This window comes from Ambystoma mexicanum, chromosome 5q, assembly GCF_040938575.1.
Source record: "Ambystoma mexicanum isolate Mex_15411 chromosome 5q, UKY_AmexF1_1, whole genome shotgun sequence".
NCBI classification, from domain to species: domain Eukaryota; kingdom Metazoa; phylum Chordata; class Amphibia; order Caudata; family Ambystomatidae; genus Ambystoma; species Ambystoma mexicanum.
In genome coordinates, this window is record NC_090933.1 from 515,138,369 (window position 1) to 515,151,954 (window position 13,586).

General features: G+C 50.5%; 1 protein-coding gene across 9 annotated transcripts in view; it reads right to left on the reverse strand.

The window, feature by feature from the left end:
• The window catches only part of NOL4 (nucleolar protein 4), a 692,229-nt gene that overhangs the window by 514,496 nt on the left and 164,147 nt on the right, over positions 1-13,586 (reverse strand). The gene's annotated exons all lie outside the window — the stretch shown is intronic.

Here is a 13,586-nt window from a genome sequence, read left to right on the forward strand (position 1 = left end):
CGAATTGTTTTTTTTTTCGATATTTTTTTTGGGCTCTAGTTTCTGTGAAAAAAATAGGTATAAATAAAAAAAAGGGGGGTTGGGGGGGAACCCCCCCATTTCGAAAAAAAAACGTCATTAAAAAAAAATTCGAAATTTTTTTTTTCGACGTTTTTTTTTCGACTTTTTGACTTTCGAATATTTTGTATTCGAAATTATGTCTATGAACCGCTGGGATATCTATATGCATGCATAGCTTTCTTAGTGACTTAACATTATTCCCTTTTGTAATGTTTTTGGGACTCTGTTTTTTAGTGAAAATGAACTTTCTATCTGCATCTTAGTTGCAATTGGATGCCTCTGCTGCCATTTTACTGGAAAAAGTCCCAAATGTCTGAGTCTTGATGAACAGGGTTCGATTTGTACTATTTTTTTTTTATTTGACGCGGCTTCCTGTTTTGTGTTAAGGAATTGCTATCACGTGCAATGGTGCAATCTGTATTGTTGTTCTTTAGTCATGGAATAAAGTTTATTTGGCCATTTCAGGCTTCACTTGGTATATGACAGCCATACAGTGCTGGCTTTGCCTAGGATTGTGGTAAAGTTGTGAGCAGCACACACCCTCGGTGCCACACAATGAGCCTGCTGGATGCTGCGATCATACCTGAACTGTGTGCGGTTTGTGAAATAGGACTTGTGCTCCTGGCTCCTTTCATTACGGGCCGTGCTCGGGGAGGGACGAGGGAGCGGGGGCAACTGTTCCCACACTTGGAGCCAAAAATTGCCAATTTCCTATTGCACATCTGGAAAAATCATCACTTGAATGCTGAAGGCAATTTATCAGAGACAATTCCATTTAATGTACACACGCAGACCTGGCTTTAGAATTGAAGAACGCGGAGAGATTCCCACCGCGCTTATCTACATTTCCCATTGGCTGCAAGTCTTACGCTGATGACCTGGTCTTATTGGACCAAACTCCCATCGGCCTACGGCGTTGCATCACCGTCCTCGAAGCTGACATGAAAAAAAAAGATCTGGACATTCATTCCAACATGTCCAAGGTCAGGATTTTTCAAACTTATGGTCATATTACTTCTTTCCCTTGGACATTAAATAATGTCAAGCTAGAGCCACTGGAAAATTCTGGGTTTCCCCCTTAACAGGAACATTAATTCACAGAAATCTTCTGAGAAAATAAGTTTGTTTGTTATCTCTCTGGTGGCCTAAATGAAGAAGGTGAATGGGAAATATGGGCGCTTCTCTCTTGTTCCTTTGCTAATATTTTATAAAATGCAAGTAGTCCCCAAAATAACTTATGGTGCTGAAATCAATCCCTAGAACCTAAAGATTGATTGGACAAAACTGGAAGCACTTATGTGTAAAAAAAAAGTCTTACATCTACCCAGGAGCGCCCCTATTGTTTCCATATGAATGTCTGATCTCCATTCAAGAGCGAAATTGAGCAAGGTCATCGGATACCTGGCTGATTAACGAAGGGTGAACACACACCTATGGGGGTTACACCTTGGTAAGTGTGTACAAGTAACTGTGAATGACTTCTGACAAAAAAATATCAGGACAGTTCTGAGTACTGCAGTTAGATTTTTAATAAAACTGCAGTTTACGTGTTTGTACACACAAGATACAACAGTATTTACACATTTTGAAGGTATAGTAACCAGTTTGTGAGTGACAAATTTCAAATATTTGTAACGTCTTTCCAATGCTTACACATCCACTGAGCGGTCCTTGGGAAGGAGACCAGTGGATTTAGTGAGGTGATAGCATGTAATGATCAGCACATATCCATCAAAACAATGAGGGGTTGAACAAGGACAACGCAGACAATATTTCTATTGAAATATTTAATTAAGTTTCCCAACAGAAAGTGGATGTTGGCTTTTATGCAATTAAGATCAGATTTGTATCCATCCGATCATGGAGATTTTTGTTGCGAGACGAAAGATTCAAATCGACTTAAGATTCGGTAAATTTGTTTAAAGTTTGGCAACATTAATTAGAGCACGTGTTTATAGATTGTAATGCACGCCATACTTTGAGAATGCATTATTTTAAATATTTTGTTCATACGGAAAGTTCTTAAACTACATGCAAATTTTGGGCGGCAACAAAACAGCTCTTCTATAGTTGCAATCAATTACATTCGTAAGATTTTAGGTATGGTTTTTTAAGCTTGTATTCAAATTTCCTATTTTTAAGATTGATGAATGTATTTCTTGTTATATAATAATTTGTTAGTAACATTCAGTTGTTTTCTTGGAGTTGTGTAAGGTTTGCAATAAACCAAATCACAATAAATAAATAAAAATACAAATCACCCACTTCAGTGCTTTTCATTGGAATGTTTACCATTGGAAAGCATTTCAATGACAGAGAACCCCCAGAAACACTTGGCAAGGTTGAGAGCTATGCACCAATCATCTCCTAATGCTCCTCAATGTTCATGCAGGCACCCCCACAAACCTTCTCACAGGTATCACTGTGGGTGCAAATGTTACTGACGATAACATTCATTTCCTCGCTAAACACAAAATTCTGGCCTCCAGCACACCGTCTGCAGTAGCATCCACAAGACTTGGAGAACCATTGGCCAGCCTCAATCCCGGCGATTATGCAGTTGCTACAGGATGCAAACTCACCGGTCCGGTGGCCCATGCTGACGTTGTCAAAAACCTCTAAAAATTAAACCCATATTACGGAGACCCGATTCAATGCCATAGCTATTCCCATCTTGTCCTTTCTCAACACCAGAAAACAACTTCACTCACTGAGACCGAAAGGCATGGGAGAAGGGAATGTCGACTGCATGGTGCTGGGATGCAATGTGGGCCTGTGTGTATTTATTTATTACATTTGTTTAGCGCACAAACAGCCCAAGGGCATTGTGGCGCTGTTACTTGGGGGGAACTTAATTACAGGGAGGGTACGAGTGGGTTAGGAATACAACACGTTTTACATTTTTGCATATTAGACAACAGGTTACGAATACACTTAGCAGGTTTACTTCAAGACATGAAGTAGTCTCGGATGAGCAATGTCAGACTTCCAGCCATCAGTCTATTCTTGCTGCTTTGCAACCGTTCTCGCAAAGTTGCAAAGATGCCACCCAGCATGTGTGCTCCAGCTAACCACAGGGAGTTAGCCTGAAGGTTCATTGCATATTTCCAAACTACCTAGTCAATTAGTCAATTGCAGTTCTCTATGAAACCATTGATGGTTACTTCACTGTATTGAAGAGAAAAAGGATGCAGGATACCACTTCTTTACACCAACCGGAGGCGCCTCCAACAACTGCACAACAAACGTGGTCGTCCTGGTTGTCACGCCTTCCCTACACTCCCTCATATATGAGGGGCTGAAACCACATGGATTAAAGAATTTCATTCTTGGGGTGTAGGGATCTCTGGCCGATGCCTAGTGCCCCAGACGATGCACAAGGACGGGGCTAGACCTGGAAGTCAAACGACCTTCATTCCATTTCCCGCCTAACATGCCTCCATCCCGGTAGCTTCTCAAAGTAGCACTACACGATAATCTTTACGTGCCGGGGAAAGAGTCCGACCTCAAGGTGACACACCTTTCTCCTCCAATATCTTCCTACTATGCTGATGGGAGCGGGGAAGGCCATGGCCGAGGCTCGTGCTGCGACCGCCTTCCTCTGTGTGCTTAAGTTTGGAGCCATTTAGACTCCCGCCTTGGACAGTAAGGGTTATCCACCTCCAGAAACCTCTATCACCGTGGCCCTCTTCTTCCCTGCGGACTTATATATTTGCTATAATTACGGAACAAACTCTCCTCACATTTCTGTGAGCCTTCTTGATCTCGGCAGCTGAGGGCGAGCTCTGTCTGCCTGGTCACCACTCACAATGGAACTAAAAGGCAGTCAGGGGTGCACGCCTGGGGATATTTATGGAGGGCCCCCGAGCACAGCAAACCCCTCCTCTTTCTGGGAATTGACCCCATGCAGTTTGCATTTCCTATTTTACTACACTCATGGATGGCCATCAAAGTCTCTGCCCCTTAAATCCTCTTGGGAAAAATAGCGTTCAGCCTTTGAAAGTGCAGTGCAATGCTCTGCCCAACCACTGGGACTAAATCACCACACCTTTACCAGTACCTGCATGAGGGCGGCAGTACCCTGCCACGGTGCCCATATTCCAATGGGAAGGCCGCCCTCCTCGCAACCTGCAGAGTTTTAGGTAATGTCCTGCTGTTTTGCTAGGCAGTGCCCCTCTAGCAATCACTGCACTGACTCTTCTGTGTCTAGGAGTGGCCAAGTAATACACCTTTTCTCTGGGGATTAAGCCCTCATTCTGTACTCGAATCACCCATTTGAATATGGCTACCACATCCCTTCTCTTTCATGCTGAGACACTGCTTTAATCTAGGTTCACCCTCCCCCCGTACTGCTGCTGGGCCTTCAGCTCACATGGCGTTTGCTCCTTTTGCATTCCATGGCAAACATGATAATCAGAATGATACTACATTTCTTACATAGCGCTATATACCCATAGGTCTGAGAGCGCTTAAATAACAGAAGACATTATCATCCCACAAAATACTACTCAATTTATTGACCTCGGAAGGATGAAAGGCTGAGTTGACCCTGCCGGGATTCGAACCTGCCACAGCAGGCTGTGCACAGATATCAGGGATGAGGGCTTAGCTCGCTGTGCTATCTGACAGGCTGAAGGACTGATTTGGGGGGATCACTTGCTGTAGAGGCTCAGTGACTGCCCGGGTTGTGGGGTTGTCTATGGTGAAGAGATAGGGTCTCCCTTGCAGTGACGCACCTTTGACTATGCTGAGAACAACATGGAATCAAGACTCTGTCTGTTACGTACGCGGACATGTGATGCAGCCCACGTACCCGGGGGCTAGTAAGGAACAAGTTACTTACCTGTAACTGTTGTTCTCCAGCATGGGTCTGGCATGGATTCACATGCTCATGAATATTCCCCGTCGTCAGGCTGGGAATCCTCGGTAAAGAAAAAACCAGTATCAGTTTCGTTTCTGATCTGTCTTTCGTAGCAATAACCAATCACTGGTCTCTGCGTCATACTGACCACAGCCAATGACTGCCCTCTACCTAAGCACCGCCTCTGGCAGCCATCTTCAGATTTGGAAGCACGTGAAGTGGCAGTATGACCAAGTGAAGAGCCGCAGAGGGGTAGGCGGGAGGGTTCGCATGTGAATCCATGCCAGACCCATGCTGGAGAACAACAGTTACAGGTAAGTAACTTGTTCCTTCTCCAGCATGGGGTCTGGCATGGATTCACATGCTCATGAATAAAGAATACATAGCAGTACACACATGCACAACCACGGGAGGTGGCAAAGGCTCAACATTAAGCATCACATCAACTCAACATTAAGCATCTTACCTCCTCACCAGGCTCACCTCAGGCGAACAGGTTGCGCAGCACTGCTTGGCCGACCCTGGACTCCTCCCTGGAATCCCGGTCGACGCAGTAGAATTTCGTGAAGGTGTGCGTCGACCTCCACGTAGCAGCCCTGCATATGTCCAGCAGGGGCACACCAGATAGGAACGCCGTGGTAGCTGCGATCGCTCTGGTGGAATGGGCTCTCGGACGGCCAGGCAGCGGTCGGTTTGCCAACCGGTGACAGTACATGATACAGCCGGAGAGCCATCTGGAGATGGAAGCCTTCGAGAGAGCCTTCCCCTGATTGACAGGTCCAAAGTTCACAAAGAGTTGTGACGTCTTCCGAAAACCCTTCGTGCGATCCACGTAGAACTTCAGCGCTCTAGCTACATCCAGCGAGTGCAAAGTCCTCTCAGCCGGCGACGAAGGCGACGGGAAGAACACAGGTAACACCAAGGGTTCGTTGAGATGGAAGTCCGACGGTACCTTGGGCATGAAGGAGGGGTGCGTCCTGAGCACTACCCTCGTGTCGTGGAAAGTCAAGTACGGGGCCTTGCAGGAAAGGGCCTGGATCTCACCCACTCGTCGTGCGGAGGTGATGGCCACGAGAAAAGCTGTCTTCCACGATAGAAACTTCAACGGGGCCGAGTGCAGAGGCTCGAACGGAGGTCCCATGAGCTTGGTCAGCACCACGTTGAGCTCCCACGCCGGGGCCGGAGCCTTCACCGGCGGGAACGATCTGAATAGTCCCTTCATGAACTCTTTCACCAGACGATGAGACCACAAGGACGTCCGCCCCGTGGTTCTGGTGTATCGGGAGATCGCAGCAAGATGAATCTTGATGGACGCGTGTGCCAGTCCAGCTTTGGCCAGCGTCAGCAGGTACGGCAGTACTTGGGGAGCCGTAATCCGTAGAGGGTTAATCTTCTGTGCGTGGCACCAGACAGAGAACCTCTTCCATTTGTGTCCGTAGCATTTAAGAGTCGAGGACGCCCTGGCCTTTGCAAGAACCTCTCTGCAATCGGCCGGTATGTCGTATCCTCCAAACTCTAGCGCTGCAGGAGCCAGGCCTGCAAGTTCAGCGACTTCGGGTCGTGGTGGAGGATGGCGCCTCCTTCCCTGGAGAGTAGGTCTGCGTCCGCCGGCAGCTTGATCGGCGGGGACGCTGACAAGTCCAGAAGGTCCGGGAACCATATCTGCCTCGGCCACGCAGGTGCGACGAGGATCATCCTGCACCGTGACCTGAATCCCCTCGCGGCGCAGCTGCGCCGCCACCGGTGCGAGGCACTTGGTGAATACCCTGGGTGCCGACCGCAGTCCGAAGGGAAGGGCTTTGAACTGGTAATGCCGCCCTTGGACCACGAACCTGAGGAATTTTCGGTGCCCCTTTAGGATTGGAATGTGGAAGTAGGCATCCTCCAAATCCAACGACGACAGGAAGTCTCCTTCCTCCAGTTGACCCAGGACGTGCTGTAAGGTGACCATCCTGAACTTCTGCGCCTTGATGAACTTGTTCAGCCGTCGCAGGTCTAGGATGGGGCGCCATCCTCCCGTCTTCTTCTTCACGAGGAAGTATCGCGAGTAGACTCCGGAGCCCCGAAGCCTCTTTGGGACGAGTTCGATGGCGCCCTTTCTGAGCATCGCCTTTACCTCCAGGAGAAGTTGAGGGACGTGAAGTTCTCTCCTGGCCACGGGGGGGACGCGCGGGCACCTTCTTTGAAACTCGAGCGCGTGGCCCCGGGCCAGGGCATCCAGCACCCAACGGTCGGTGGAGATGGACTCCCACACGCTGACGAAGCCCGCCAGCCGGCCTCCCACCGGGGTGCTTCGGTGGGGGCCCGACCCCACGGCCGGTTCAATCCTGCTTGGACGCGGCCTTGCCGCCTTGACCTCCTTGGCGACGACGGCGGGGTCCGCTAGACTTGCCTCGTCCTCTGTAGGCCTCTTGCGACGACGAGCGGGCCGCTTGACGGTAGGAAGCGAAACCGCCACCGGAACCTTTGGAGGCGCCCTTGCCTCCGCCGCTCCGAAAGGGCGTCCGTCGTTGCTGCAGGACTCCCAGGGCCCGGGCCGTCTCAGTATCCGCCTTGATGGCCTGGAGGGAATCGTCCACCGTCTTCCCAAACAGGTTGTTCCCGTCGAAGGGCATGTCCAGGACTCTGGTCTGGACGTCCTGCCGAAAATCCGTAGCTTTGAGCCATCCACGACGTCGAAGGCAAACGCCGTTGCCTAGCTGGCGGAACCCCGCGTCGGCGATGTCCGTCGCCACGGTGATGGCGTGGTCCGAAGCCACTTCACCTTCCTGGAGGATCTCAAGGGCCTCAGCCCTCTTGTCGTCCGGCAGAAAATCCAGCAGGGGAGCCATCTTGTACCAGAGCTCCCTGTCGTAGCGGGCCACGATAGCCAAGGCGTTGGCCGCTTTAATCGTCGTCGCTGCCGACGAGATGACTCTACGTCCCATAGCATCCAATTTCTTTCCCTCGCCGTCCGGCGGGGAAGTCGATGTGGAGGCCGCACCCCCCCCCGCTTTCTTCCTGGCCGCCGCGGAGACGACGGAGTCCGGGGTAGGCTGCGCCCGGAGGCATAGGGGGGCCGTGTCCGGGACCCGGTACTTCTTCTCGTACCGGTCTCTTCTAGCTGGCGTCGTGGAAGGGTTCTTGAGGAGGGAAAGACCCTCATCCCAAATGTCGTCCAACAGAGGCACTGCGAGGACCGTCTTCCTCTTGGCCTCGCGCCGCTGATAAAGGAAGCCTTCCTTTTTCTTCTCCTCGGGGCAGAGTTGAAAAAGCTCGGAAGCCCTGGAGATCATGGAATGGAAGGATCCGATCTCGTCGGGCGGAGAAGCCCTGGTGGGGGGCGACGACGGAAAATCCTCGTCGTATGCCTCGTCGTCCGTACCCGTCGCTGCCGTGTCAGTCCCCGTATCATCCCCTCGGGTGGACGGGGAGGAGGGCTGGACGGGGCGCGACGGTTGAAAAGGAGGTGGAGGATGGATCCTTCTTTTCTTGGCAGGGGGAACACCAGAAGGTCCCGGTTCTGGATCCCCCGACGGGAGAGGTTCCTCCGTCGGTAACGGTAGCCTCGTCCTTATCTCAGTGCATAAGGACTGTATGGCCAACAAAATGGCCGCCGAGTTGTCTCGCGGCGCTGGCAGAGGGGAATCCGACGGGCGAGCAGGGGCCCCGTCGGCATCCTCGACGATGTCGTCGTCGTCGCCTGCGTCGGCACCCATTCCGACGGGCTGGTCTTGTTCCACGCCTAGGCCGTGGCTTAAGACCTCGACCAGCTCTTCTTCTGAGGTTGAGGCCGAATCTACGACGACGCCCTGCCCCCCCTTCTTCTCCACGGAGGTTTTCACGGGGGTCCTATCGATGGGCATAAAAGAAGACTCCCTCCGAGGAGGCAGGGAGATTCTGGGCCCTGAGGTCGCCACCACTGGAGTAGCCTCCACAGGCTGGGCCAGGGCCGCCGCGACCGTTTCGATAGAGGGCTTGGTCGGATGGATCAAGGCCTTCACCACCCTAGGTGCGCTCACCGCCTTGTCCTTGAGGGAGGGGGCACTGCCACGCTCCTCCTCTGCCTTCGAGCTCGACCGGGGCCTCTCCAGGAGCTTCGCCGGGTGCTCGGCCTTCCTCTTACCCGACCCAGAGCGTTGGCTCGTGGTTGATGGTGCCGGGGAGGGTGCGCCCTGCCTGGCGCCCGTAGAGCCCGACCGTTCGGCGCTCCCGGTGCCAGCGGACTCGCGGTGCTTGGCCTTATGTTGGGCCCCCGTCGCCGGGGCGCCCTCAAAGGTCTTAGAAGACCGCTCGGATTTCTTCTTCTTCTCGCCAGACGGGCTCTTACCCTGCAGCCAGTTGGCGAGACGTTGATGACGGTCCTTCATGGTCCGTTCCGACATGTCGCCGCAAAACGCACAGTCCTTCTCCACGTGCGTTTTGTCCTCATGAAGGCAGTAAAGGCAGAAAGAGTGTTCGTCCTCCTTAAAGACGTTCTGCAGCTGGCATCCAGGGCAGACCCTGAACAGCTTTCCGGGCGTCGAGCTTCCCTTCTCCTGGGCCATCTCCGAGACCGGGCCTGAGAAGCTTCTGGAGTCCTCCGAAGCGTAGCTCGACGAAATCTTCACCCTTGAGGGGCACAGATGAATCCGACACGGGTCCCCGTAGATCGGATGTAGTATCGGTGGAGCTTGAGGCTCTTTGACCGAAGAATCGAAGTTTTTGTGAAAAAAGCGCGAAAAAATAGCACTAACGCTCGAGAGCAATAGCACGAGGATCCCAACACATGAACGTGCGGTAAAAATCTGAAGATGGCTGCCAGAGGCGGTGCTTAGGTAGAGGGCAGTCATTGGCTGTGGTCAGTATGACGCAGAGACCAGTGATTGGTTATTGCTACGAAAGACAGATCAGAAACGAAACTGATACTGGTTTTTTCTTTACCGAGGATTCCCAGCCTGACGACGGGGAATATTCATGAGCATGTGAATCCATGCCAGACCCCATGCTGGAGAAATTGATCATTATGAGAAAAAGGGAAGAGTTGGAGAAGATTGGCGACAGGTGCCAAAAAGTCCAGAGAACATTGTCCAGCAGTCCCAGGAAAGAAAGCTGCAGATAGTCGGACCAAGCCAGTTGTTGGGAGGAGATGCGTCGAAGACCTGACACAGACATCTTTTGCAGCCGTGTGAGGGCAAGATGTAGAGTCGATGCAGAGAAGGGTTCAGTATGAGAGGCGAAATGGGCAAACTAGACACAGCCGCTCTCTTGGGTTGCCATAATATTTTCTGCCTGGGAACAGAAAGAGTTATCAAAAGATCAAAGAGCAAGAATGGGGTAAGCAGGGTCTCGGAAAGAGAGTCAGGCTCGCAAACGACCACTATTGCAGAGGAGAACCAGCAGAAAAGCTAAAGGCAAACCTGAGGAAATAGAGGCAAGGGGTTGGGAGAAGGGAGGCTGCCACCATGAACCGGTTCCTACATCCATTGAGAAACTGAGCTTAACAAGAACTGCTGCATGCTGGGATTTCAGGTCCAAACTTCCTTGAGCCAGTAGGAAACATGCTGTAACATGGACTGCTGCATGCTGGGACTACTGGTCTAAACTTCCTTGAGCCAGTAGGAAGCATGCTGTAACACGGACTGCTGCATGCTGGGACTTCAGGTCCAAACTTCCTTGAGCCAGTAAGAAGCATGCTGTAACATGGACTGCTGCATGCTGGGACTACTGGTCCAAACTGTCTTGAGCCAGTAGGAAGCATGCTGTAACACGGACTGCTGCATGCTGGGACTTCAGGTCCAAACTTCCTTTAGCCAGTAGGAAGCATGCTGTAACACCGACTGCTGCATGCTGGGACTTCAGGTCCAAACTTCCTTGAGCCAGTAGGAAGCATGCTGTAACACGGACTGCTGCATGCTGGGACTTCAGGTCCAAACTTCCTTGAGCCAGTAGGAAGCATGCTGTAACACGGACTGCTGCATGCTGGGACTTCAGGTCCAAACTTCCTTTAGCCAGTAGGAAGCATGCTGTAACACCGACTGCTGCATGCTGGGACTTCAGGTCCAAACTTCCTTGAGCCAGTAGGAAGCATGCTGTAACACGGACTGCTGCATGCTGGGACTTCAGGTCCAAACTTCCTTGAGCCAGTAGGAAGCATGCTGTAACGTGGACTGCTGCATGTTGGAACTAAAGTTGCTCGAGATTTTAAGAATCCAGGCTTAAAGAGAAAAACTTGAGGGCCAAAATTCACAGAACTATCGAGAAACAGAATGCAACAAGAAGTCTAGCACACAGGGACTTTGCCGTCCAAACGCCCAAGATACAATGAGAAACGGAGGATATCGAGAAACATTGCAGTGGGTGATTCCAAGTTCCAAAGAGACACAGAATGATCAGCGTATTCAGAAGAACTTTATGCTGGGAGCTGAAGCAAAGTGTCAAGTCAGAGTCAAGGATGACTGTCTTGGAGCAATAGAAAACCCCTGCAAGTACTTGTTAATCACATTCTTTACAACTTATCGCACCGTTTCATGTTGTCATTTGTCAAAATGGTCATACCCAGTAGCGTAGAGGTCTGCCACCTTCGGCTTTCCATTAATTTTGGACCACAACCCCACCATCAGGCATAGCCAGCGAAGTAAACACAAGATGAGTAAAGACCCTGCATTGTATTCTACCTGACTGCTCACCTCCTCTCCTGTACGACCATTTGACGTTCCATTTTGGGTCATTGACTCTATGCACTAATTGTAACTATTGTAATAACCCTTGTCTGTATATTACCTATGCAACTAAGCTTTGAACCTTCATGTAATTTCTGCGCCCTGATAACTTCGGGTCTGGTGCGCAATACAAATGAATAAACAAACAAAACAAACAAAGTCATGGTGAGGGATCATTGGAATAGAGACCAAAACATCTGGGAAACCGCAAGTTGCAGACCCTTGCTATAGCCACCAAGCCCTGGGGAAAAACCCACCTTACTTTTTCGAAAGCTGACAAATCCTTTGGTGGGGAACAGCCTCTCATCGCCCAGATAATCAGTGCAGGAAATGGGCCGGAACAAAAAATGTCTTGCCGGAGCCCCGCTCCAACCTCCAGACCCAGGAGGTCCCAGACACGACTGTCACATGCTGTGCCTCATCTATCAGACCAGAATACTCAGCATTCATGCCGAGTCTTGCTGCACAACCCATTCTTCAAAGTACTGGAGCCTGCATGCAGAAACTGCTGAGGCCTCACACAGAGTTCTGCATCTCTTTATTATGGTGACTATTGTGACCAATCAAAACAGATGAGTCCATTATCTGATTAAGAGTTTTTCTTAATGAATCACTATAAGACAAACATATAGAATTATGGACATAATGTTCCCATAATGCACTTTGCTTTTATGCAAATCTCCAGCATTGGGTTCTATACAGAGATGCCGAGTTGTGCAACCTGGCCGGGGGCCTCGGCTCCTCCCCAAAGCCCCGTCCCACATAACACATTACGGGTCCCTCAATAAATGTGTTCCATTTCGCGCACTGCAGATAATCAATAAACAATATCTAGTAATTGTGAGTGTGTGAACACCTTAGGGCCAGTTCTAAGCAAGAGAATTCTAAAGGGGGCTAGACTGACCCCACACACATCAAATAATACCTTTATCATCATTATTATTATTAGGGCATTTATTGAGAGCACAGCAATGGAGTTCATTACAATCATAGGGGGGAGAATAAGGTGAGGGTAGCAGAGAAGCAAGGATGATAACGGGAGGGCAGGGCGGGCAGTATGGTAGCACGGGATCTACAAGCAATCAGGGGAGGAAACCGTGGGAGCAGATAACCCAGTCTCAGGCAGGGTGGGGAGTAGAGGGTGAGTGAACCTGGGTGTCAGGGAGGAGCCATTAATTGAAGAGGAGGGTCTTTAGCTCCTACCTTCTGTAACACTCACCTGTCTGGGTCTTGCAGGGCCGTCGCGGAGCGCCTCAGCGACACAACCCACAACACTTCTGACCACGGTTAGCACTCAAGGGTACACCAGCGTACTCAGGGCCAAAGAGATGGGGAGAATACGTGAAGGATGGTTATGTGAAGGCCGCACTCGCTTGGCACGTTTCTTCTGGTGATGGTGTGGCCTGAAGAGAGAACAAGGAGTGTCAGAGCCATCACCCATGGCGTTCCCCATCACCCATTGTAGTCCTATCCGCTGGGATGGAGGACGTACCGTAGTGCGTGGTTATGGTGCGTTCAGAAGCCGCTTGCTACAGTTGCATCACTGGAATAACGACCCAGTCCAGCTGTGGTCGGCTTACTTCTGTCTTCCGGTTAGTATTCCAAAGTGTGTCCAAAAAGCGGCTTCTTTCGAGCAGTTCAGTCTTAAAGTTCCAGGATGATATCCAAAATATCTTGATATTGTGAATGGCCTCCAAATGCCATACTTGTTTGTTTTCGGTTGTGTCCTGATATGTTGCCTGTAAAAACGTCTTTAATATGTTGTTCTTTCTATTGAATGGCCCTGTAATGAAGGCAATGGCGTGCAGTCCAAGACCTTGATGGCAGAGTTCCCAGAAGGGGTTCAACACGGGAAGATGCAGGTGAGATTACCTTGCTGTTGGCGCGTTTCTCTTCATGTGGGCCTCAGACTGATGGCTTCTTTCTTTACAGGTGTTGGCGTAAGATCCAGTTCTGGTGGCGAGGCAGCAGTGGAGAAATAATGG